The 25,471-nt window shown below is 50.1% G+C and overlaps 1 pseudogene; it reads left to right on the top strand.

Moving 5' to 3' along the window:
• The first annotated feature begins 3,430 nt into the window (after window positions 1–3,430).
• Window positions 3,431–25,471, top strand: part of LOC118918355 (myosin-16-like) — a 41,948-nt pseudogene continuing 19,907 nt past the window's right edge.

The raw sequence follows: 25,471 nt of genomic DNA, 5'->3' as shown, positions 1-25,471 counted from the left end.
GGGTAAACCAACTGGCTGTCTGGGCTCATCCGTGCTGAATGCTTTCGAGGAGTCAACCCATGCCTTACTCCTTGAGAGTCAGTCCCCTCCATGAGTGCAGTTACAGCTTTAAGAGGAAAACTCATTAGCTAGTTGTTCCATTTCTGCCCAAAACCTGCACCCTGGGGCTGAGGTCATCAGTTTCCCACAAGGGCAATGGGAGGAAGGCAAATGTCCCAGATTTAGGGCCCTCGCTGATGCCCCCGAGGGACCCGGGAGCATCCAGTCAGGCCTGGGGAGGTGAGGCCAGCTGTGCTACTGGAGCCCTGAGGGGTTCTTTTCTTTTTTATCATTTTGCTGGTTCAGACCTGTTGGGCAGGTATAAAAGGGAGTGGCCAGCCTCTGCTGGACACCCAGTCTCTCCTGGGGTGGTCTCAGGTGGGTACTACAGGGCATGCTGGGGCCCATGGAAATGGGAGGGGTGTGCCTGCGGAACGTGGTTATAATGATGAGAGATAATCAGGCGGAGCAGGGGATGAGCATTTTCTGGGGCTGCAGAGTGGGCCTCTCATTCCACACTCCACGGGCCCTCGACCCGCAGGTGAGGAGACGGCTGTTGGGACTCGTGCTGCCTTCCACAGTGAGACAGCCGGGATTTGAACCCAGACCAGCCCCCCTTCACTGCACGAGCCTCCTTCCATGAGTGGACAGAGAGGATGCTGGGTCCATGCTGGCTTCAATACCAGCCCTTCCCACACTCTGTAATGCTTCTCTTCCCCCTAAGGCCCCTTTTAGCTTTTGCATTCCATGAGCTGAATTCTTTCTGTTTTGTGGTTCATGATTTTTTACAAAGTGGGTCTTGCTTATCAAAGATGCCTAGAAAGAGCTGTTGTCTGTGGGGGGATGGGAGTGGCTTAGATGCAGGGGCTGCTGAGAAGTGGGATCACACCGAGTAGGAGGTTGGTGGCCACTGAATGGGGTGGGACGTGGTGTCAGAGGCCTGCGCGGCCTGCTAGGCAGTGCCTGGTCCCAGGGATCTGCACCCCAGGCAACCATGCCACCAGGCCGGGACACAACAATGACACCTTAGCTTGTGGTTCACGGCAAAACCACCATTAAAAAAATATATATACAGGCAACCTAATGGGAATAAACAAAGGAGGATTTCTGGTCCTTCATCCCCCATCAGAACAATTAAAAACTAACCCAGCCCGCAGACACCAGCAGTTGTTTTAATGACAAGTCTAGTGCATGTTAATCTGATTTTGCTGATACGTGCATTTTCTTTTCATGTGAATTTTGGTCTCCTTTCCCTGGTGACTTCCATCTATGTTAAACAGAACCAGGAAAATGAGACAGCAAAAAGACAAGGCAACAAGGTGAATTGTGGCAGAGCAGAGACCCAAATCTCCTGGATGCTGGGCAAAGACTGCTGGAAGCTATTGGCAGAAACCAAGAACTCCCAGCCCCATGCTCCCCAGTGATGGGACTCAGGAGGGATAAGGCAGGGTTCTGAACCCGGCTTGGGGATCTCCGGTGGGAAAATTCCATTGGGATTTTCCCTACCTTTAACTGAACTGTATCATTTCCTCCCCTTTTAAACACAATTTTATTATTTGTACAAGACTTTGTCAGCAACAGAAGCCACCAACATTTTCATATCTTATTACAGTTGTTGCAGAGAACTCAAAAGATTGCTAATTCTCACTGTTACTTCAAAACTACAGTGGTTATCGGACCTGCTGTGAGATTGTGTTATCTGACGTGTTAGTAAAGAAGTACACCTATTACCATATCATGCAGATTTACTATTTTGTTAATTATACTTTAATGTCATTTGTTCGTTGGTGCTCCTATGCATTTTACTACCTGAATTTAACACATTTTGTCCAAGTGGACCACAGACATCAGCAGATGGCACAGGACCTCTGTCCCTTCTTCTCATTCTCATTTTCTGTGACATGGACCAGCTTTGTGGTTGGGGAAGCCAGAACGCTCTAAGCTGGGCCCCAGGGGGAGAAGAGAAGAGGAGGACTGCTGACTTTGCTTCCACCACTTGGATCAGCCTCTTCTAGAAACCCTGGGGCCCCTCCCCGGAAAAGCTGGAGCTTCCCCGAGCATAGCTTGGTGCAGCCAGGGCCTCGGGGCACAGTCACGAGACCCTCCATTTCTAGGTAGCTTACTTAGAGGTGGAGGCTGTACTCTTGGCCTCAAAAATAGCACTGCTGGCGGGCAGATGAGTGGGTTACAGGAATCTGAGTGATATGCTATCCTCACCTTTCTTATTTCCTCAGTGACAATATACTTAGAATTCTAATAAATTGCTACTTTGTAATCTGATAATCCCAAATAGTCTCAGGGACAAAAGACTGGTTTCCTATAGGTGGTTTGTTAAATTAAATTCTTTAATAAAACACATATGGTATTAAAAAAAAAAATAGCACTGCTGGCAAAGGGGCTCAGAACCACATACTCCCCAAGCCTTCCAGAAGCTTCCCCAAGATAAATTGGGACTACCTCTGACTTGTCTCTTTGCTACTTTGAGTCCCCACTTCTCCTTCCTGGTGGTTTGGTGAAACTGTCTGGATTCTGAAACCAAGAAGCCCAGGCTTGACCCTAGGCTGGCCTCATCTGGAGAGAGGTGATCATTAAACCCAGGCAATCATTCTGTGCCAGGCACTTACTAAGCATCTCACAAAGCCTGTGGACCTCGGCTCAGATTAGTCTTTAAATGCATAAAATAAACTACATAGGGTTACAGAGAAAACCAGTGGTCTTAAGACACAGTTATCAAAAATTTAAAAACCAATTTTCGATATACTAATTAAAAGTATATTTCCTTGTTGGATTTAAATAACAACATCTAACTGAGGGTCTAGTAAGACCCTAATGTCAAAGTTGACACGAGGTGAGTAATATTTTGAGGTGTCTGCAACTACATTAAAATGGAAGCAGAACAGCAGTATTTCAGTTGGGGACAAACCACAGAAGTGCTGGTTTTACTGTGCCTTGTGGCCTCTGTTTGTACCTTAAAGGAAAGTGAAAACCCTTACATGAAAATGGTAATTGTTTCCCTGTCCCACTTTATGGTTAAAAATCCTTGCTTTACCCTCTCCTGGGCCTCGTCTTCTCCTGCATAAAATGAGCTTCCCGACCCCGGCTTCACAGCCTTAGTTTGGGGGGCATAGGAGGTGACCAATGCAGATGTCTCTTGTGGTTGGTCGAGATCCGTGGCTCTGAGGATTTATTAGCTTATTTCTTATTCTCGGTTATTAAGACCTAATGGCACAAGGCATCCAAAATGACCTGCGGGAAGCACCCCTGCCTCCGGGGCGTCCGCCCTGGCCCATACACCAGCCTTGGCAAACCACCCTCGCTCTCCCCATGGCAGCCAGGGGCGTCCTGGTTCCCACCCTGGGTTACCTCCTGCTCCTCCCTCAGCCAAGCCACGATGCCTGGTGGGTACAAAGGTGAGTGTGGGGACGACGTGGACCCGATGCCCCTCCTGGCTCCTCCAAAAAAAGGAGAGGATGGAGGCCAGGAGCAAGCCCGATGACATTGAAAGCTCCTGCTGGGTCAAAGAGGAGGAGGAGGGCTTCCTTGCTGGGGAGATCCAGTCTGAACAGGGCAGCCAGGTCACCGTGAAGATGGTCACCAACCAGGTGAGTGGGGAATAGCCTCCAGGAGGAGCCTGACCTTTGGGAGCAGCAGACGCCCAGGCACTGCTGTCCACTCAAGAAGCAGAGTGACAAGAAGCGCAGAGGCCTCCAAGTCCTGTGTGCTGGGTTCAAGTTCAGATTCAACCACGCTCAAACTGCGTGATTCTGGGCAAGACATGTCCCTCTCCAAGCTTTGACTCTCTCGAAATAGAGATTCAAACATAATAGGACTCATGAAAGTCCTCTGTGTGCTCTAAAACAGTGCGTGTACATAAAAGAAACTTCGTGAGAGTTAAAGTCTCAACAGCTCTCATGCGGAATCTATTTTCTAAGAGTGGGAATGAGCATCATGCCCATCAGCAGCTGCGCTATGTGCCCGTGATGGCATGACGAATGTGACACAGGGCCCACAACAGCCCAGCCAACCTGCACGAGCAACAAACGGCTCCCAAGCCCCCTGCCGCACAGTGGTGGTGAGCTGGAGCCGGCTTATGCTGGCCTGCAAGGACCCAACACTACACATTCAGGGACTCTGCCAGTGGTCAAGCCTTTGGCAGCTTGACATCAGCCATGGTGGAAATATTTACATGATGGGAAGTGACAAACAGTACAAATCAGGAACTGTCCCCCCTCATACAGTCGGCTTGCCAGCACACCACTCTCTCTGTAGTCCACACTGTGTCGGACTGGGGTGAATTGAGAGGGTTGACAGAAAATTTGGCTTAGTAAATCCCTACTCTGCCACAGGCACCTGGTGAGGCACTGGACATTTTGCCTAATTCTTTAAATAACCTTCTGCAGTAGGATTGATTGACCCTATTTTGCAGGAGATCAAGGAAACTTTGGGTAACATACCAACGGTCACAAAGACAGCACAAATGACACACTCAGATTCAGACCTCACTGTATCTGACTCACACCCCGGTGCCCCCTCACATTACCATGCCTTCTCTCCATGGTGGGCTGCAAAGAGAGAGTGTAAGGTCAATCCTTGGTTAATTCAGGAATAAAAGAAGCCAGAGACCTTCCATGATCAGAACTTAAGAGCAGCTGGCATTCCTTTGTGCCCTGTGTCCCTTCAAGGAGAGTGGCAGGAAAGAGATGTGTCCATAGCTGGGTTACTATGAAAGTCAAGCTTCATTCTCAGGAGAACCTACTTCTCAGAAGGGCAGAGCATGACAGTGCTGCAAGGAATGATGGACATGTGAGTGGAGCCCCAGCGGCTTCCGTTTGGATGCGGTTTAAGGGCACCACTTACTTAAGGACAGCACTCACCTTCTGCGAGCATCCCCAGTGGAGACGCCATCCAGCCAGGACTGGGAAAGAAAGGACAACTCACCTGGTTTCTAAGCTAAAGACAGAGGCCTCCATTCCTCTACCAGAGCTGAAAGAGAAGTATTTGCCTGTGGGCAAGGCCCAGAGATATGGAAACTACCAGCAATGGACTCTGAATAAAAACCCAGCTTGATTTACTAGGGGTGTGGTGACTGTTGGTGACCATTACTGGGAGGATTTTCCAGAACTGTCAAGGTTTCAAATTATCTGCCTATTGGGCTCATAAATTATTAAGAGTTCCAGAAATCCCAGTATGTGATCAGACCTCACATCTCAGGCTGCTCCAAGTTATTTGTTTTCTGGATCCCTTGTCTTGAGCTTTGGTCCCAGATGCTGGAACTTGAGAGCTTCATTTGCAGATGAAGAAATCAGGGTGCAGAGTGGGGATGGAATTTACCCACAATGCACAGGAGCTCCAGACTCTGACTGCTGTAATATTTTCACCCTGATGCATCTACTGCTCAACATTCATTGTCTTTTTTTTTTTGCCTTGTTTGTTTGCTTGCTTTCGATTTTATCCTGCAGGATGGTTTGATGGAAGCAGGGAATTGTCTCTTTTTTTACGTGAAAAAGTCCACGCCCTTTAGAAAGCACAACTAATTCTCAAAGCAGACAGCCGAGAGTCACATCTCTGCAAAGCGTCCCTGAGATCAAAGAGCAAGTTCTGATCAGCTATCAGAGAGGACTGGTGGGAAGACAAGTCCAGGCCAGAGGTGCTCTGAATGTAGGGAGGGAACTTCATAGTTTGCATTTTTACACGATCCCATTTAAGTTCATGTAATTCTCCTAGCAACAAGCCAAAGCAGCTACTGTTCTCCATACTTTAAAGAGGAGGCAGTAGGGCTCATATGGCCTCAGAAGTGGAAGTTCCTCCCTGTCCCAAGTTGCACAGGGGCCATGGTGGACAAGGAGTTGGGCCCACTGGACACCTGACTCTAGCTGCTTCTGGGACACCAGAGTGTGTGGTACCCTGGGCCAGATGCCACTATGCCTGTGATAGTACTATTTCCTAATTCACGTGCTACTGTGTCTTGCCCAACCCCCCAGACTGTCACTAAAAAGAAGGATGATGTCCAGCAGATGAATCCACCTAAATTCTACCAGGCAAGTGACATGGTGGACATGACCTTCTTAAATGAGACCAGTGTCCTGAACAATCTGTGCCAATGCTACACCAACATGAGGATCTATGTGAACACCTGGGGCTGTGGGTGGGGAGCAAAGGGTGGCTGCAGATCTTCTGTCCCTCTCCTGATAGGCAAAGGCTGGGACCATGTTTTTGACATGTTTTTATTTCCATGCCAAGCCTTCAACATCTCAGTGATGGCACCATCTCCACAGGGAGCTGAAATACCTTTTGCTGAGGATGTCATCCAGAACTTTCCTTCCCACTTCACCCCTGCAAACTCTCTAATCAAAACATCATTTTCTCCTTGACTGCTTCATATGGCCTTATTAGATGTCATTCCCTGTCCACCCAGCCATCCACCTATCCTTCCATCTTTCCCTCCTTCCTTTCTTTCTCCATTCTATCCAACCATCCAGTCATTCATTCATTCAACAAGCACTGAGCACTGTGCTAAGATGCGCAAAGTAAGTTACCATCAGTCCCACCCTGGAACTCCTCAGACAGAAGGATGGCTTCCTGCAGGTGTTGGTGGCCACACTCAGCAAGAGATGTAAGGAAGTTTGGGTGTGTGCTTCTCTAGCTAGCTTTACTAAAGAGGAAAGATACCTATTTGGTAGGGATAGTTGGGGTGGGGGCCTGACTTCAAGGTCAGGGGTCACTGGGACTTGCCCTCCCTGGGTTTATGGTGACAGCCAAGATGGCTGCTTCCTTTCATCCTAGTTCAATGTTTCTTTAGTTTCAGGTTCAGGCTCCCTGCAGCACTGTAGCCCCAGGAGGCATGGAGGATCTCTGGAAAGCTATTGGGGACATTAGCAGGCCGACAGGCTGGTGGGGGCATCACTGGGCCTCAGGTACGGAGCTTGGTCTGAGAACATCCGTGCAGGCTTGATGGCCAAGCCTGGGGCTGCAGCTTCCCTGGGGCTCCCCTGCAGCCAGGCCCTTGCTCCCTGCAGGAGGCTCACCATGTCCTTGGGCTGAGGGGCGGCGGGCGCTGTGGAGCATGGCCTGAGGGGCCAGGGCAGGGAGGCTCCTCCTAAAGTACAGGTCTCTGAGTGACTCTGGTAGGCAGGGGCCGCTCCAGAGCCCGGCTGCTTCCTTCTCAGGTCCCTCCTGCCAGCATGGGGGAATAGAGACTCTCTCCTTTTCACTCTGACCAAAACAGGGACATAACTGGCTTCCAGACTACCGTCTGCCTTGCCCCAGGCCCCTCAGACAGGGCGGGAATGACGGAGCGACTCAGCGGCTGGTGTCCCGGGATGAGACACTGTGTGTCATACTTTCGGCTGGGCAAGTGGGTTCTCTGTATCTCCTCTCTGCTTCTCTTTCCTTGGATCACTTTCTATATAAGATTCCTTTAAAAAACTCAGTCGACTGCAGCTATGCTAAGGACAAGCTGTGGTGGTGTGTGTTTATTTCCACTTGGGCCAAAGTGGAAGGTTTTAAAGCTGAATGACAGGGGCACAGGGAGGAGGCATCAGGTCCAAACGAGTGTCCAGCAAGAAGGGGAGTTGGGGACCCATGGATTTGGCCATTTCCCACCCTCACATAATCTGACTACCTCATTGGCTTTTATGAATTTTTTTAATGGAATGATTTCCTTATGGAATTGCCTTGGGTTGGAAAGAAAAGCTGGTGTCTCTTCTTAAGAGCAGATCAAACCCAGCTGCTCACTGCGTAGGCGATGGTGCCTGTGCAGTGAGGACGCCACAGCTGTCAAGGCACCCTGGAAATCTGTGGACTCCCATGGAAAATCCCCCAGATATGGTAATGGAAAAAGCAAGACATAAAGCAGTAGTAGAGAATGCTATCTTTTGCTTTAAAAATAAGGGGCGGGGATCAGAATGTGGCTCTGAGTGTATTTGTATGTACAGCAAAAACCATAGAAGGGGATATTAGAAACTAGCAGTGCTTACCTGTGGGACGAGGGGGCCAGTACTGAACATTTGGGGGGAATTTCTGCTGTGTATCTGTCCATACAGTGACTATGTTATCTATTCAAATGATTAAACCTAAAGAAAATGAAACAAGTATATGTTAAACAGAAGACTTGTTTTGCTTACTGAATAGAAGAGACTCAAGACATAGATTTTGCCCCCAGAGAGGACACCACCCTCTCTCTCCAGGCTGACAGTAACTTCCAGCCAGGCTGCTCTATGACAGGCCAGGCCCTGGATGGAAGAGGACACCAGGAGGAAAGGCAATTAACCACTTTCTTTCCTCCCTCCGGACCTACTTGGGCTTGTTCTGTGTGAGACAATCCCTATAAGTGGCTGCCCATCTACGGGGCCTGAGTGGCCAACGTGTACAAAGGCAGGAAGCGCACAGAGATGCGGCCCCACCTCTTCTCCCTCTTGGACAACGCCTATTACCACATGCTCATGGGTGTGTGGGGTGGGGCTGAGGGGGCTGAGGGGTGGGCAATGAAAATTCCTTTGCCACTGTGGCTCCACACATATTAAAACCATGTGCTACCCAATCCCAACCCTGACTGCACACCACCCATTCAAGATCTTTGCTAAATGTGAGTGGCAGCAGCATGTGCCATTAATACCAGGTACCCCCACTCAGCGAGGACTCAGAGACAAATACCAGCCCTGCCTCACACGCTGTCTCAGAACTCAAGGCAACACTTAACCATTCCCAGCATGATCTCTGCCCTGTGGTACAGTAACCTGTGAAGTGATTTTTATTACCATTGCCCTTTATGGTGCTTATGACTAGGCAGCTTTATGGGACAGGGCTGGTAAAAATGGAGTGGCTGGTAAATTCCTGGCCCTTTTTCTACATGGTTATATGCTGTAGTGTCAGACATATGTCCATGGACCCCACAGGATTCTGGGTTTTCGGCCTCCGCGGGCTGCTGTGGCCACTCTCCAAGCTGGGTGGGATGCAGGGAGATGAGAATGATTTGGCTAGGGTGATGTCAAATATCTAGCTCCTAAGTGTTTCCTAATTACATCTTCCTGTTGCTGTTTTCTTCCCTGCAGATTGTGAATATCAGTCTATGCTAATCACGTAAGTGTCCCTTCTGTCTCTCTGTCTATATACACATAATTAGGTCTGTGTCTCACACATGTAATTAAGCCTTCTTAGAATTAATTGGTGGGACTTTATGTGGGAATCTGCAGGCAGTGAGTAGGCTCCACAGGACAGTAGGTTGCACCTGCTAAGCACCCCCCTCGGCTCAGCCCCAAGCCACCCCACACCCATCTGTCCTGGCTGAGGGGTGAAATGTGGCGACACTCAGCCTGCACCTTTTGTTGTTCTGCATCTCTGCTGCCATCCCCCTTTTGTGCTTCATTTGTCTGCTCCCATTTTCCACCTGCAGCAGAGAATGTGGTGCTGGCAAGACTGAAAACACGAAGGTCATCCAGTATTTGGCCAGCCTCGGAGGAACCGGCAAACAGTCCTCAGATGGAAAGGTGAGGCCGCCCGGGCAGACTGAGAGACTGTCATCCCCAGCCCGCCCCACCCTCAGTCACCCACAGCAGCAACACACACGGCAGAGCCACGCCCCCCTCCCAGCTGTTCTAAGGGTTGGGGCCATTGTATGTGTGAGCAGAGGCTGAGGAAGAAGCAACTTAGTGGGATCGCATAGGGAGAAGGTGGCCGCAGACATGGGTTTCCTCCTACAGGAAGGATTCTGCTGCCCCAGGCCATGTCTGTTCCCCAGAAGACGGGTGACAGAGCCCCGTATGCTTAGCAGGGAAGAAAGTGGGTCACCGGCTCCCCCTTCAGATGCTTCTGCAGGCCCAGGTGACGCTGGGGCACAAGGAGCGTTAGCTGGGCCAGTGGAGCCTGCAAAAAGTCAACAACAACAAAAAAACAGAGCTTGGGAGAAAAACCAAGGATCCCTAGGGAAGGGTTTTCAAGTTCACTCAGGAATCTCTCCACCAACAGCAAAGTGAGGAAACAGCAGCTAAGAATCAAGGCCTAGCATCTCCCCAGGTGCCCCTCCAGTGTCTGGGGCTTCAGTGGGGACAATTCTCAGGACATGACCCTCTTCCCAGGTCCCCTCCAGCCCTGATGTCCCGGCTTCCCCAAGGTCTTTCCCCTCTGGTTCCAGGCACACAAGTCACTGTCATTTGTAATCCCTGGGTCCCCAGGCAGCAGACGAGGAGCCACCCAGCCTGTGTTTCTCTCTAGGCCAGGGGTCCCTAGAGGATCGAATCATCCAGGCAAACCCTGTGCTGGAGGCCTTCAGGAGCAACAACGCCTCCTGGTCTGTATGTGGGAGGGTGTGAGCGCCCAACGGTGGCCCTGAAGGGGGTGGGGGGTGGGCAGGTGTCATCACCCCATTCCAGGCAGGAAACTGGGGCTGATTTAAACATGTGAATGGGATGAAGTAAGTCATGGCACCTTTTTCCCAGGGTCTGTATCAAAGAGATTAAAGGGATCCCATGTCAGTATTTAAATCCATGGGCTTGAGTAAGAAAGAGGCTTGGTAACACAGTGATAGAGACCCCAGAACTGTCCCCCAGCCCCACGGGAAGGTGTAGGAGAGGGGCTGTCCCCAGGGCCCTGGTGGATTCTAGCTTGGCCGTCAGTGGGAGCTCAGCACCACCTGAGGTGTCTTCCAGGGAGAAGAAACACCTGGCCTTCCCCTCTGACTCCCGGTCTCCTGCTGGGGCCTCTCCTTGCCTGAGCCAGTGGGCTGGCAGGGAACCTATGAAAACAGGGTTGGGCGGGGAGGAGGTGGGGGCAGGTGAGGAACAGAGGGGAGGGCAAATGGACAGGAGCGGCCGAGAAGGATATACAGAGCCTCCTATTAACAGAATTTCTCCACAGTTCTGCAGAGGTCAGAGAGAGGATGCAAGTCTCTACTCTCTTAGAGTGCTGTCTGCCCGCTGGCCAAATTCCCACCATGCCTGGCTCTAAGCAAGCTTCCAAAGGGTCCCAGCCCCTCCCGCTGGTGCTCCTCTTCCCCACAAGTGCCCCAAAACTACAGTACCCCCCACAGACCCTAAACTGAGCTCTGCACCTGTCCATCTCCTTCTCTGCCCACCTGTGTGGGAAAGCCACAGCTCTGTGTTCCACCACATCTGGCTAGTTACACGCCCCACGGCACCCCTGGAATCCAGTGGGGGAGCTGCCAGTGGGTGACAGTGGCCAAACCTGAGCTCTGTGTTGGTTTAGAACTATGCACCCTCCCTCACCGACCTCCCCTCTCCTCCCTGCTCAGGGCAGGTTCATCCGAATCCACTCCGGAACTACAGGCAGACAGGCTGGAGCTGACGTGGGGAGCTGTGAGTCAGGCCCCTTTTGGAGGGTTCTTCTGGGCAAGACCAGTTACGGAATGTGCGGGGCTCAGAGCAAACTGAAAATGAGGGGCCCCTTGTTCAAAAAGTAAGAATTTCCAAACAGCAACAAAGAAACATTAGACCAAGTGGAGGGCCCTTCTGAAAGCAGCCAGTCTCACACCCAGGAGGCTGGCCCTGCTCCCAAGCTCTCCTCCATCAGCAGTCAGGCCCTGCGGAAGCTGTATGTCCTGGGGAGAGGCAAGAATGGACCCATGACTGGCTATTGCACAGAGCTTTTGGAGAGGGGAGCCCTGCTTTCCAGGGAGCCCTGCACTCCAGGCAGAACAGGTCTGCATACAGATATATGTGCACATCTTCTTCCAGATTTCTTAGAGAAATCTCATGTCATCTCTCAGTAAACAGCTGAGAGGGGCTACCACATTTTCTATCAGTACCAGATTCTAACAAGAAGCCTGAACTTATTGGTAAAGATCTTTATGTCTGTCTGCCTGCCCTTTAACTTGCTTTTCCTCTTGTTCCAATAACAAAAAATCCCCATGTGCCCGGGTCTGGTGTTACCCCTGTGGTTCTGCACAAATCCCTTTAGCTTCGAGTAAATTGGTTACAGGGAGAGCTACTCACACATCATCTTCCCAACAGCCTTATGAGTCTTAACACCATTGTTGGCCCATTTCACAGATGGGGTTTGGGATGCCTATAACTCATGACTGAGACATAGATCTGGGAAAAAAAGCCTATAGGGCTTTAGACCTCTCCCCAGGTCTTGGACCTGCTGTCTCTAGGCCCAAAGCTCAGAGAGCAGCAGAGGTCAGCCTGGGGCCACTGCATGTGCAGTAACAAGAGGCTCCCCTCTGGGTGGACACAGCCCACATTGGGTACATAGCTCGGTGAGCACACTACACTCACCCACTCACGGGATGCCCTTGTGCAGGCACCAACATGCTCAACCATCCATAGCAGACTTACTCAGGATGTAAGGTTGGAAGAAGGACACTCAACCTTCCACATACCCACCTCCTAACACAGCCAGAGACAAGGTGCAATCGTCCACTCACAGGTGGACTTTTCTGTGTTGTACACAGTATCTTTTTTAAGTAATGGATGGCATTTTGAAATTGGAAGATTTCATATAAAAATACAATTTCCTGGTTTCTCTTGTGTAGTAGAAGATCCAGTACCCATGGGCCTGCCCTCCAATGTGACATTAATCAAGGCAGTTGAGTAGTGGTGGCCTCTTTGGATGGAGCTCAAGCTCTCCTATTTACCACACTCCCCACCAAGCCTTACTGCCCCCTGACCTTGAAGCAGAGTGGTAGCTACCATTTATCCTCCTCCTTGGGCTGTAGTTTTTCTCAACAGAAGAAAGAAAAAGAAAGGAAAATATTTCTTGTACCCATGTCTCTTCCAAAAGTGGAAAAACAAAAACCCAGAGGGGCACATATTTGAAAAAAATAGAAGTGAGTGTATCTTTGTAAAAGCAACAACATCCATGCATATTATATGCAAGTGATTGTTATTGCCTACAATCATTGTGTTACCTTCCACCTTGAAGTATGACCTGCTTTTTATAGGAGAGAGAAAGGAGCAAAATATAACTTCATTTATTCCAAAAATAGCTATTGGTGCCCACTAGGTGCCAGGTACTGGGCCAAGTGAGGAAGGACATAACCAAGTTTCTGAGACCCTCTTGCCATTCTGAAGTTCCTTGTGCACCCTATTCAAGTGCCCCATGATTCTGGGTGATCCCAGAGGGCAGGGACTTGTCTTATTCAGCTATGTAATCCCCAGGAAGCTCCCATCATGCCTGGCCCATGAAAGGCATTTAGAGACATGAGTTAAAAATGAAAGAGAAGAAACCCACATGTCCCCAAGCTGCTCACCTTTCCTGCTCTCGGCAGAGACTTTGCTGCTGGTCCCCCACCCTAGGAGTACCACTGAGTGAGCCAGGGCATCACCAGGTGGAAAACATGGACTATGGGGAGGAGCGGCAGATCGCAGATGTAAGTGGGCAGGTGCGGCTGGCAAAAGGCGGGAGAGCCAAGACAGAAACGTTGGAGCCCTGCGTGCACTGCCACCAGAACTGGGGAGGGGCACCACTCAGAGCTGCTGGGCAGCAGCCCCAGGTCTTCCCTTGAGTTGGCATTTATCCCAAGCCTGTCATAGGAAGCAGGGGTTCTCTCTGCAGAGCTGAGCTAGGATTCCACAGGGATCTAAGGGGCCATATATTCCACATTGCATTTCCTCCTCCCAGCCCAGCTAGAAGTGACCCTCTCATCTCCTCAGTCCCCACGGCCCCTCTCCTCCTCTTTGACACCACGCACCTGTGACTTCCATTGGGCATTTCTGTGTATTCTCTCCCTGGATGGCAGAACTGACTCCTGACACACTTTGCCTGCCCCTTCCCCCGGTACCTAGCAGGAAGACTTAACAGTAATAATAATGGTAATAATAATGCTACTCCCCTTTATTATTATTTGTCAAGCACCCACTATGTGCCAAGCACTAGACTAAACATTTACACATCATTCTGGTTTATCCTTATGCACACCTACTATCCTCATATTGCAGATGACTAAACAGAGGCCACAGAAGTTAAATACAGCGACTATATCACGGAGCAGCCGGTCAGGGCTCCTTGGAGGAAAACAGACTTCTCCCTGGTCAGAGTGCCTGGCCTCCGGAGCCCACACCCTGCCACAGTGGCCCGTGGGCGCCACCCCGCCACTGCGGTGCCACGGCCTACACTCGGTGGAATGAGAAAGCAGGAGTTTCTCGGCTTTCTCCTCCCTGTGGCCTCAAAGGTTGCCTTTGACATGCTGGGCTTCAGTGCTGAAGAGAAGATGGGCATTTATGAGCTGACTGGGGGCATCATGCACTTTGGCAACATGAAGTTCAAGCAGAAGCCAAGAGAGGAGCAAGCTGAAGTGGACACCCCGGGGGGTAGGTGCTCAGCTGGGGCTGAGGAGACAGCCAGCAGCAGGGGCTCACGGCTCTCCTGAGCTTCACGCACATTTCAGAGACGTGCTGTAAACCAAGAATGTTCCTCGGAGGTCCAGACATTGACATTCGCAGAAACATGACAGAGAGTCAGAGACATGATTTTGGCTTCTACAGTCTGCTTTGCCACTTGACTTTGAGTGTGGAAACCTCCTCAGACCTTGTCTCTCCCCCCACCCCAACTTCCCTAACCACACAGATGGTGCTGTGATTCCCCAGGGCATGGCACCATCTTTCTTTCACTCACCTGGTTCTCCCATCCTTACTGAGTGACTGGCAAAGTTGCCCACCTCATGGGTCTCAATTCCAGAAAGCTCCAGAAGGGCATCACCAGGCCCCAGGTCAAAGCAGGCAACGTGTCTGGGCAGAAGGGCCAGAACACAGAACGACGCAACAACTCCATCGGGCCCTGGTCAAGGCCCCCTGTGAAAAGATGTTCAAGTGGCAGGTGATCAGGATCAATAAGACCTTGGCATCAAGATGCAGAGGCAGTTCTTCATTGGGGTGCTGGACATCGCCGGCTTCGAGATCTTTAAGGTGTGCCTGGCCTCGCATTTCATTTCTGCTTTGGGGTGGCCGTCCTCCTTTCATAAGCTGCCTTTCACCATGGCTCTCTTATTGCTCACCTTGGACCTGGGGTGGGTCAGTCTCAGTTTGCTTCTGGGTCTCTGACTTTTGGCCTCCAGGAAGGTCCTTCATTTGTATGGTGCCAAGTCATGAAGGATGCTGTGAACAAAATGGGTAAGAAGAATGGTGTGCTGGAGCCCCCCTGCACTAGGTCATAAGAGCTGATTGTTAAATATTCAGGAATATTGTGAGCCAGTTGTCATTATGTTGATACATGGCCATGGGGTATTTACACCATGGAAATTGGCCAACACTACAAATCAGGCTTTTTTTGTTTTAGAAAGAGAGAGCTGATTTACTAGTGCAGCACTGGTAGCTTCCCACTTCTTGCCCACAAGTGAGGCTCGGGTCTCATCACAAGTCTAATATTGTGGGTCAGGAAGATTTTTACCTTTGTAACTGGAGACAGCATGATTAGGAGTCAGTAGACCTGGTTCTGGACTCAGGTTGGCCACCAACTAGCTGTGTGTCCTTAGGAAAGTGGGTTCCCCTCTCTGACCTAGTTTTCTTTAAAAGGAGCAATCTGGAAGAGATGATCTCTAAGATCCATTCCAGCTCTGCTATCCTATCATTCTGATTTCTAGTAGCCACAGATGGAGTTTTTGTTTGTTTGTTTTCAAACAGTTTACCCCAATTTCTTTCAGGCTCTGAAGGCTAGTTTGGCTGCTATCTACAGTAGGATCGCTTAATTTCATGGGTGGAAGGAGCTTTAGAGTCTCACAAGTGTGTTCCCTGGAGTCCTAGGCAGCCACTGACAGCCAGAAAGTGTGAGACAAGGGGAGGAGGGCATCCTGGGCCACCAGCACCGTGTGTGAAATAGACAAACAGGGTTCAAACCCCAACTCGACCACTTCCAAGCTGTGTGCCTCCATTTCCCCACTGTAAATGGGGACACTGATCATTCTTGCCCTATAAGGTTTTGGAGCAGGTGTGGCTTAGCCCAGGGTCTGGTGCATGTGAGTGCTGATGAATGCTGCTCTGGGACACCACAGCGCCTCTGCTTTAACCTGTTTTCGCATATGAGGCTTCAGCATGAGGTTTCATTCTGAGAAAGCAGTCCCTGCTTTAAAAAAAAAGGTGAGGAGGTGCTTGTAAACCCTTCAAACTCCTTCATCCTACAGATGAGGGTGAGAAAAACTATGCAGAGAACTGATGAGGGCACTCAGGGAGGCAGATCCATAAAGTCTCTTTTTATTTATTTTATTTTATTTTTTTTAATTTATTTTTTTATTGAAGGGTAGTTGACACACAGTATTACATTAGTTTCAGGTGTACAACACAGTGATTCAACATTTATATACATAATAATTCTAGGTACCAGCTATCACCATACCAAGTTGTTACAATATTTTGACTATATTCCTTATGCTATACATTACATCCCGGTTACTTATTTATTTTAACTGGAAGTGCATGTATATATATATATATTTATTTTTTTGTGAGGGCAACTCTCATATTTATTGATCAACCATAAAGTCTCTTAAATGATTTCCATCTCTGGAAAGAAAATGGTTCTTTCCACAGTGATTCTCACTAGCTACCCAGGGTGGGTGTCAGAATTTGGGTTCCTGGCATCTGTTACCCTCCCTACAAAGCACAGAGCAACATGCTGCTCTGTGCTTTGTAGGGAGGGTAACAGAGAAGGGCTTCTTGTGGGACTGCCAGTCAGGGTGCAGGCATCTGGGGTGGTGCCTGGCACTGGTTAGCCCTCAGCAATTTTAGCTGTGCTTATGGCTCACCCCTTGGTCCTGGGAGGGGCTGTGACTGTGTCTGGCCTGATTCCCCCCTCTGCCCTCCCACCACAGTTCAACAGCTTTGAACAGCTGTGCATCAATGTCACCAACAAGAAGCTGCAGCAGTTCTTCAACCACCGCATGTTCGTGCTGGAGCAGGAGTCCAAGAGGGAGGGCATTGAATGGGTCTTCATTGACTTTGGCCTTGACCTGCAGGCTTACATCAACCTCCTTTCCAGGAGGTAACCTGCTTATCAAAGGAGTGTCTTGGAGAGAGGCCAGGGCCCTGATGAGGCACACCTCAGGAGGGGACTTCACTGGGGCCTGTGGGAAGGTAGCACGTGGACTTGGGCAGTCAGCAACATTGCTGATGACCTTGGTTGGTATGACATCTAGCTTCCTCTTTGCAAAATGGGTACAAGTGACTACAATGGGCACTGTTATTTGGGCTGCTGTATGCCTTTACTTACTGGCTGCTGTATGCAGGGGGTTAATTTATCACTGCCATTTCACAGATGGGAACAGTGAGGCACAGAGAAGGAAAGACATTGTCCACAGTCATTCAACCTGTGAGTGGCAGTCAGTTTCTAACCTAGGCAATCTAATAGTCTCTCCTGCAATTGTACCATAGGGAATATTTTAGCAAATGGTCTAGTTTAAGACTATATATTATTTGGTTAAATGCAGAAAAGGGCTAAAAAAAGGACATGAACAGGACAGATGATAAAATTTGAACAAAGTCTGTAGTACTGTATCAGTGTTAATTCCCTGGTTTTCATTATTATACAGAAGTTATGTTAACATTTGGAGAAGCTAGATGGAGGGTATGTAGGAATGCAAGCCTGAAATTATCTCAAAGTAAAAAATTTTTAAAAAGAACAAACACATCTTGTCTCTGAGGCTCATCCTTGGGCCCATCACAGAGAAGTTATCATCAAGGCAGCCAGGGGGCTCTGATGCGAGGCCAGCATTAAACTCCCAGGAGAAGTGTCCCCCAAAACAGACTGTGTGCATAATACGACTGTTCCCTAACACCTACAAATCCTCCCTGTCCAGCCGTTCCAGAGCCTGAGATGTCCTCAGGCTTGAGCTTTGAGGTAAGTCTTCGTTAGAAGTCCAGACTGCCCCCATGGATGGTGGGCATATTAAGTCACTAACAGCATTTATGAGCTCCCTGTTTTTGTGAGAAGAGAACTAGAACCAATGAGGGACCTGGCAGCCAGGAAAACCACTGAGGGGCAGAAGCAGGTAGGAGAGACATCCATGCAGAGGGCAGGTGGCATTGATTTCACCATTTTTTTGAGGGCCAAACCCGCCTGGAACCACTGTTTGGGTGGGATTAGCATTTGGGGAACTATGTAACTCCTTCAGACTTCAGTCTTCCCTTCTGCTGGACTCGATGAATTCTAGCATTTTTCAAGACTGAAGGGCTGTGGCATTTGAAGACGAGACCACGGAGCACCAAGCCAGCACCATTCCCAGGTCACTGCCCAGAGTTCTGTTCCTGGCTGGCCAAGTAGGTTTCTGGGGCGGCCCTCCCATCGACCCCAGACCAACGACAGAGCGGCCCCATTGGGGTCCTCCTCTGACACCATCTGCTCTCTTCCCTTCTAGCCCATGGGCATCTTCTCCATCTTGGAGGAAAAGTGTGTCTTCCCCAAGGCCACTGGCGCCACATTCAAGGTGGCCCTGTAGGACAACCACCTGGGCAAGTCCAGCAACGCCCTCAAGCCCAAGGCGGGGAAGGGCCCGGGGCTGGGGCCCACTTCAGCTCGTCGGCTGCGCAGGCACTGTGATGCTGCCTCGGCGCCCCCTGTGGCCACTTGCCTCCTGCTGTCAGCTTCTATTACTGTAGGTCCATACTGCCAAGCCTTTCCTGAGGCTTTCTGCCTCTAACGAGCATCGCTGGGATGTAACAGGGGGATCAGCTTGTTGCAGTGAGCCCTGGCTCATACTTCCTCAACCCTTTTCCCTCTGGGAGTTCCGAAGCAATCCAACCATGGGGCCTGCTAGGAGCGACCAGCATGTTGTGCTCTCAGACCTGCCAGGGCCACACCACTGTCTAAAGCCCTCAGTTTGATGGCTGAACTTCAATCTTGGTTAGAGAAGACAACATTCACAAAAAGAAAAAAATTTTTCAGAAGCCAGTCAATTATTCCCCAATTGATTAACTTGTCCCTCTCACAGCTGGTGGTCAACAAACTAACAAGGCAACATTGACGGAGTGGCTTTTTCATTCATGACAAACTAAGTCCTTGGGTTGGAAGGAATTAAGAGCAACCAGGTTCTATTTGAATAACTGATAGGGAAGACAACTTCTGTTCAGCAAGCTTGTAAGACTGTGTCTGGTTTCCTTGGGGTTTCAGGAGATGCCCTAAATGCTAGTGTTCCTTGTAACACCAGTTTGCTGAGCCTCTGTGGGTTTAACTTCAGGGAAACGGCAGCCTTAGGACAGAGCTGTCAGGAAGACTGCCATTGGATTGGCTACTGGGGCCGAGATTTTATGATCTCATCAACCTTAACAATGCCAACTACTCATGAAATGGATTCTGCCAATACGTAGAGCAACTGGCAGGCTTGGAGCCCGACTGCAGTGCTTCACCTCACCTCCCACAAAGAAATAAGAGCTCTGTATTTATAGCAATGGACTATCCAGTCAAATGCATCCTGTGCACTTCCAAGAAGGCTTAAAGGGAGGCCCAGGGGCGATGAACATCTATACCCTGCAGAGGAGAAAGCAAACCCAAAGGTTTTGGCTTCTCATTTGCTCCCCTTGGTTTTCTGTGCACAGTGGAAAGATCTGAAAGTCTCCTTTGTCTTTGCCTCTTCAGCTGGGGCCATATGGCAAAATGAGAAACAAATTAGTGGATGTCCAAATACTTGGATATCTAGAACCCCCAATTCTGAATGGATGGAGCCCCCACTTCCACCAGGCAATTGCCAGGGGACGTGTGAGCCTCAGCAAGGAGGGATCAGATACCCTTACAGGGAGTTCTTCATGCAGCTCAGGATTCCGGTGGTCAAGGCCACTGGATCGTCCAGGCTCAGTCCACTGGGTAGGAGACCCAGGGGCCAGGGAGGCTCAATATGGCCAGCAAAGTAAGACATGCAAGAGAAAAACATAGCCAGCAGAGAATAGCTGGGGAGTCCTGGTTTGTGGGCAAAGCTCAGAGACAGGGTATCCTAGACAAACAGGCAAACTGCAAATGCCCAGGAAAGAGGTTTATGGAGCCTCCCCCTCAGACCTGGGTTCAGGAATATCCTAAGATCCACGCAAGGCAACAGGACAAGAATGAAGTCCCAGGAGATGGGGTGAAGTTTGGTCCTGGGAACCCAGAGCAGGCAGAACTGTAGGGAGAGGTTCTGGCTGTGGGACCCGGAAGGTGCAGGCTGAAAGGCAACCACTGGCTCTTGTCCCCCTCCAGGTGGGTTACAACATCACAGGCTGGCTGGAGAAGAACAAAGACCCCCCTGAATGTGACAGTGGTGGGCGTGTTCCAGAAATCAAGCCTGGCACTCCTGGGCCTTCTCTTCAAGGAAAAGGCTCCAGATACAGCTGACCCCTTATTGTGTCCAGTCTCTCTGTGCTAATGCCCTTTGGTGGCCAAAATAGAAAGAAGGAAACAAAACTCTTATTCAGCAGTCACTGAATGGATGAGTGAATGAATGCCAAGTTCCTTGTGGTATGGATGACAGTGCAACAGGGATGTGGATGCATTTTGGGAGCATCCAGCAGCCGAATTGATCACTGGGCCCATATCACCTCTGGGTGGAGCCTACGTCAACCTTAGAGAAGATGCCACCTAAATGCCCTGTGCTTATTTTGTCCTCTCTGCTCTCCTCTGTCCGAGGCAAATGCCAAACCCAGTCTGATCTCCTACCCAATAGAGGTCATGGGGCCCAGAGGGGAGCACCCTGTGGGGGAGCTGCCCAAAGGGACTGCCACTCAGGAGGCAAGAAGTGTAAATCTCCTTGAGCTCAGAGATGTTTTCACCACCAACATGCGATTCCTCCAGATGGTGTGGTGGCTCTTCTTCCTCCCCAGGCAATGGGAACGGTTTGTGCCCCTGTGCCAGCCCTAAATCACAAAGGGCTACACACTCTCCAGAAAGCATAACACTCTGGCAATTATATCACAATCAGTTCATTCACCCACTCTCTGGTAGACCGCATTTTCCTGGTGTGAGGGCTGAACCTCAACTAGAAAAGCCTTTTTTAAACCAGAGAATGCATGTCCCTGATACAGAGCACTGAATGGAGCTGTCTGCCTCCGTGCTGGCTACTGACATGAAGCACACTTATCCCTATTCCTCATCTGGAAGCAAGAAGAAGAAGAGAGGGTCCTCCTTCATGACCGTCTCCAGCTTCTGCAGCATGAGTAGAGGCTGCCCCAGAAGCCCCCTGATACCCAGGGAACCCTCCCTACCACTGACCCTCCTTTTCAATAGTGTGGTAGTTTGGCTGCCACCTCACAGCCCAGGACAGGGTGACTTCATTCTTATGTCCACGTTCACCTGCTTCATTCAGAGTCTGTTTCCTTCTGAAATAGTCACAGATCCATAGGACCACAGGGAAGAAAGAGATGGTCCAGTCCAACCACGTCATTTCAGACTGAAATTCAGAATTCCCTTTTCCTGGACTTGCCTGGCATGGCCAGTAGAAAGATCAGTGTCTGAGCTCTTGTGCCCCAGAGCTAGCTGGCAGGTCTTCTGGGCTGGTCACAACATCCACAAGTTTGGACATTTCTGGGAACATCAAAGTGCAGAAATGCAGCCAATGGGGAGATATTGCATGAAGAAATACTTCACTGTTTCCCAAGGATCTGACTGCCTTAAGGCAGAATGGGCCACCTTATTGGAGGTATCCAAGCAGAGGACGAGGGACTGTCCAGTAAGGAGGGTAACAATGGCAGGAGTTTGTCCACACTCTATGTGTAGTTCCTTCTAGTACCAAGACTCTCCCATCAACCAGCACTGAATCAGGAGGGGCCCTGCTTCTTGTAAACCATGTCACCTTGGGCAAGTCACTGGACTTCCAGGGGCAGCACTACCCAAATAAATTTTCTGCAATGACAGAAATGTTCTCTTCTGTCCAACAGGCTACCCAATATGGCAGCCACCGTCCAATATGTCAGCTGCTAGCCATATGTGGCTAGTGAGTACTTGAAAGGTGGTTGGTGTGACTGAAGAACTGATTTTTTATTTTAATTAAATTCCAAAGAAATTGCTCTCCTGAGTGTGAGTGTCCTGCAATATGAATGCTGAGTTTTGCTCACTCTTTCTTTTCCTTCCATCCGCAGGAGCCCCTGAACACACTGATGGCCACCCTCCACGGCACCTGCCCCCACTTCGCCCATTGCATTGTCCCCAGTGAGTTTGAGCCACCAGGCACAACATGGGGACCTGTCTCCCTGCTGGAAGTCCTCAGGAGCTATGCAGCTAGTGTCTGCTCCAAACTAAGTTCATTTTTAATCACTAGGGATGATTGGGGCAAATGGGGGCACTGAAAGACTCCCCAACAGTAGATCATCCAAATATCACATTCTAGCTTATTTGTAAAGCAAAAATCATGTTCTGGCTGGATGGGTATCAGCCAGAAGTCACACTCAGGAGAGCCTTTGGGCCTTGGATAACGGTGGGGGCCCTGGGACTCCCCAGACAGTGATGGGAGGAGATGGGTTGACAACGTGGATGCTCAGTTCAGCCTCGAGTGGCAAGGAGTGGCCTGTGCCATGGTACAGTCGTGATCCCTAATCCTATGTCCTCCCCCTTGGCAGGCGTGGTGGACGCCCACCTGGTCATGCACCAGCTGGCTTGCAGTGGAGTCCTGGAAGGCATCCGTATTTGCAGGAAGGGCTTTCCAAACAGGATGCAGTACCCAGAGTTCAAACAGAGGTGAGTGATGTCTTCCTGATACCTTGAGTACAGTTCTGAGTTCCCACGGATTGTTTAGTGTTAAATAGAGTCCCATCGTAGGCACACCATGGATAGGATGATGATACCACCTCATTGTTACTTCATTAGTACACATTGGCCCAACTTTCAACTGCCAGCACCTGCCTTTCTTTGCCTAAGAGCTTACTCTGGCTGCCAGAGGCTGCCTTGCTACCTGGCAGGCTGAATGTATCAGGAATGAATGCCTCCTCAGGAGCAGCCCTCAACCAATCACTAAGGACAGTTGGCATATAAATACTGCAGCTCCTTCAACCATTGGTAAACTAGCTCTAAGATGTGTTATATACTGGCTCTCAGGAGTGCTGGTAAGTGTTAACAACAGGCTCTCCTGGTTAAAAAAAAAAAAGCCCTGATTTGTAGTGTCTGCCAATTTTCATGGTGTAAATACTCCTCTGGCTGATTTTGAGTGATCAATGTGACATCACTGAAAGTGTGGTTAGGGAGAGATGCACACAGTTGACTCTTATGAGCCAGTGGGAGCCAGTCCCAACACACCACCATTCCCAGTGTCTCCCAGCAGCATTAAGCTTCAGCAGCCTATTGTAATAATTGGCTTGATGACATGCTTTTTATTGGCTTCCCTGCCCCACTTCCCAACTCCATCACCTCCCAAATACACTACTTGCACTTGCATCCTTGTCTCAGGGCTGGCTTCTGGAGGACCCCAAACTAAGATGACCACCTTAGGGATTATTTTAGTTCTACCTGCTCCCCACTTGCTAGAGTATATGAACACAGCCTAATGGAGCAGGAAGGGTCCCTAGAGGTCATCTTGTCCAAGCCCTGTGAAGTTCCTAATTGGAGAAAGATTTGTCTAAATCACAATGGGGGCTGCTGGCAGGTCAGACAAGAAGCAGTTCTCCTGAGCCTTGAAGAAAGGATCAGCAAGGAAAGATCTTGGTGTCTTCATTTCTAGGAGCACCTTCCCCTGAACTCCCAACCCACACCAACATTTGCTCCCAAAGTCTCCTCTGCCTACTGTGGGCATCTGCAAGACAAGTCCAGTTCCTGACTCCAAGGCCATCTCAGGATCAATGGGTGTCCACACTGACATGCTTCCTGAGCTGCCAGCCTGGGAATGATGGCAACTGTCACCATCTCTCTTCCATCAGGTACCAAGTGCAGAACCTCAGTGTGATTCCTCTGGGGCTCACAGACAACAAGGAGGCCTCAAAGCTGCTTCTGGGGTCCACTGACCTGGATGTGAATACAAAACTAGACACACCAAGGTAGGATGTTCTGATGGTGCCCCTGCCACACTGCTCAGCCTTGTCCCAAGACGGTGGGCTTCAGGGTGTTAATTTCAGCTCAGTGTAGGCCAGCTGTCTGCCTTGGGCAAGCCTCTCAGCTGCTGAGAGACTCAGTCTCTCCCTCTTAAAAACCAAGACTGGTTAAGGCCAATCTTATTGGCTTTGGGGGTGATGAGCAGTAATGTGGGTCAGAACCCAGCTTAGACAGAGGTACTTAATAAGTAGAGGATTATTTCCTGTGACTGTATGAGCCCCAGGTTGCTAAGAATAAAAGAAGTCAGTCAGAATCAAGGTCCCAGATTTGACCAGGGCACAGCTGTCTGTGTGTGTGGGTGGCGTCTGGGGGTGATGCACTGTAATCCCAGTCCATCCACCTGAAAGCTCCAGACCTGAGCTGGCAGGTGAGTCGGTGTTGACTCAGACAGAGTGGCCACCTGATTGTGACTCATGGGGCCTGGCCTGCCTGTGTCTGTCCCACTTCTTGGCCCCACAGAATCCTGTCAGGATTGTAAGGGCCAGCTAGATCTACGGTGCAACATGCAACATGGGAGGCACAGGCAGGTGCACAAGCCTGGTATGGCACAATGTGCATGGAAGCTCTGGGCCACGTGTACATCCATCGCATCTGGTCACTAGGCAAATGCTCAGGGAGCCCCTCCTGTGTGCCAATCATGGGGACACACACAGGGACACAGGCTATGAGGACACCCCAGCAAACAGAGTCCAAAGCTCCCTGGAGCTTGCTTTGTAGCAAGTGGGCATTAGCAAAATTGTAACATTTTGCCAGAACTGTTAGCTTTGGCCTCCTTCCAACTAAGACGTGCTGTGTGTAGCAACTGACTTAGAGGAACACAGGTTTCATCACAGAATCATTGAATCCTTGGGCTGGAGAGAACCTTGGAGACAGCTCCTTTCCCACCGCACCTTTCGCAGATGGGAAACTTAAGAAAGCCTGGAGAAGTGGGTGGAGGTGACGTGCCCAATTTCACAGCACCAGGCAACACAGAGCACTGTTGGTCATGTAGCCTGGGAAGGTGGGCTGACGTTGCCAGTATGACTCAGCTCCTGCCCAGGCACATGGACAGCATTTTGCTGTTGCTCAAGGGTTGTGTGAGGCACCTCAGATCTAGGTAAAGGCCCAGGGCTTCTGGGGACAGCTTAGCTCCCTGAGGACCAGACAGGCTCTGCTGGCAGGGGCAGAACACAGAACAGGATGATTCTGCTTTCTTAACACCAAAAGTGTAAGTACTGAAGGACTTGAACCTAAATTAAATACATGACAGAGATATTGGGACGAGCAACTAAACCAGAAAAAGTTTGCCTGGACTAGGAGAGGAAGGAAAATAGGATGGGGTTGATACCAGGTACCAGTGAGGGTCCCTGCCTCCTCACCCCCCTACCAGCTCCTGGCACCGATGAGAAACTCCCAGGTAACCTGGAGGTTAAGAGCAGAGGAATATGCACCTCATCTGGCAGGTGGGAGCAAACCTTGAAAGCAGCCCCAGCCTGGTGGGAGCCATGGAGGAGAACGGCCACACAGGCTG

The sequence above is a fragment of the Manis pentadactyla genome, chromosome 10, assembly GCF_030020395.1.
Source record: "Manis pentadactyla isolate mManPen7 chromosome 10, mManPen7.hap1, whole genome shotgun sequence".
NCBI lineage: Eukaryota > Metazoa > Chordata > Mammalia > Pholidota > Manidae > Manis > Manis pentadactyla.
Note: the sequence above shows the minus strand (reverse complement) of the source record. Positions and strands in the feature narration are given on the sequence as shown.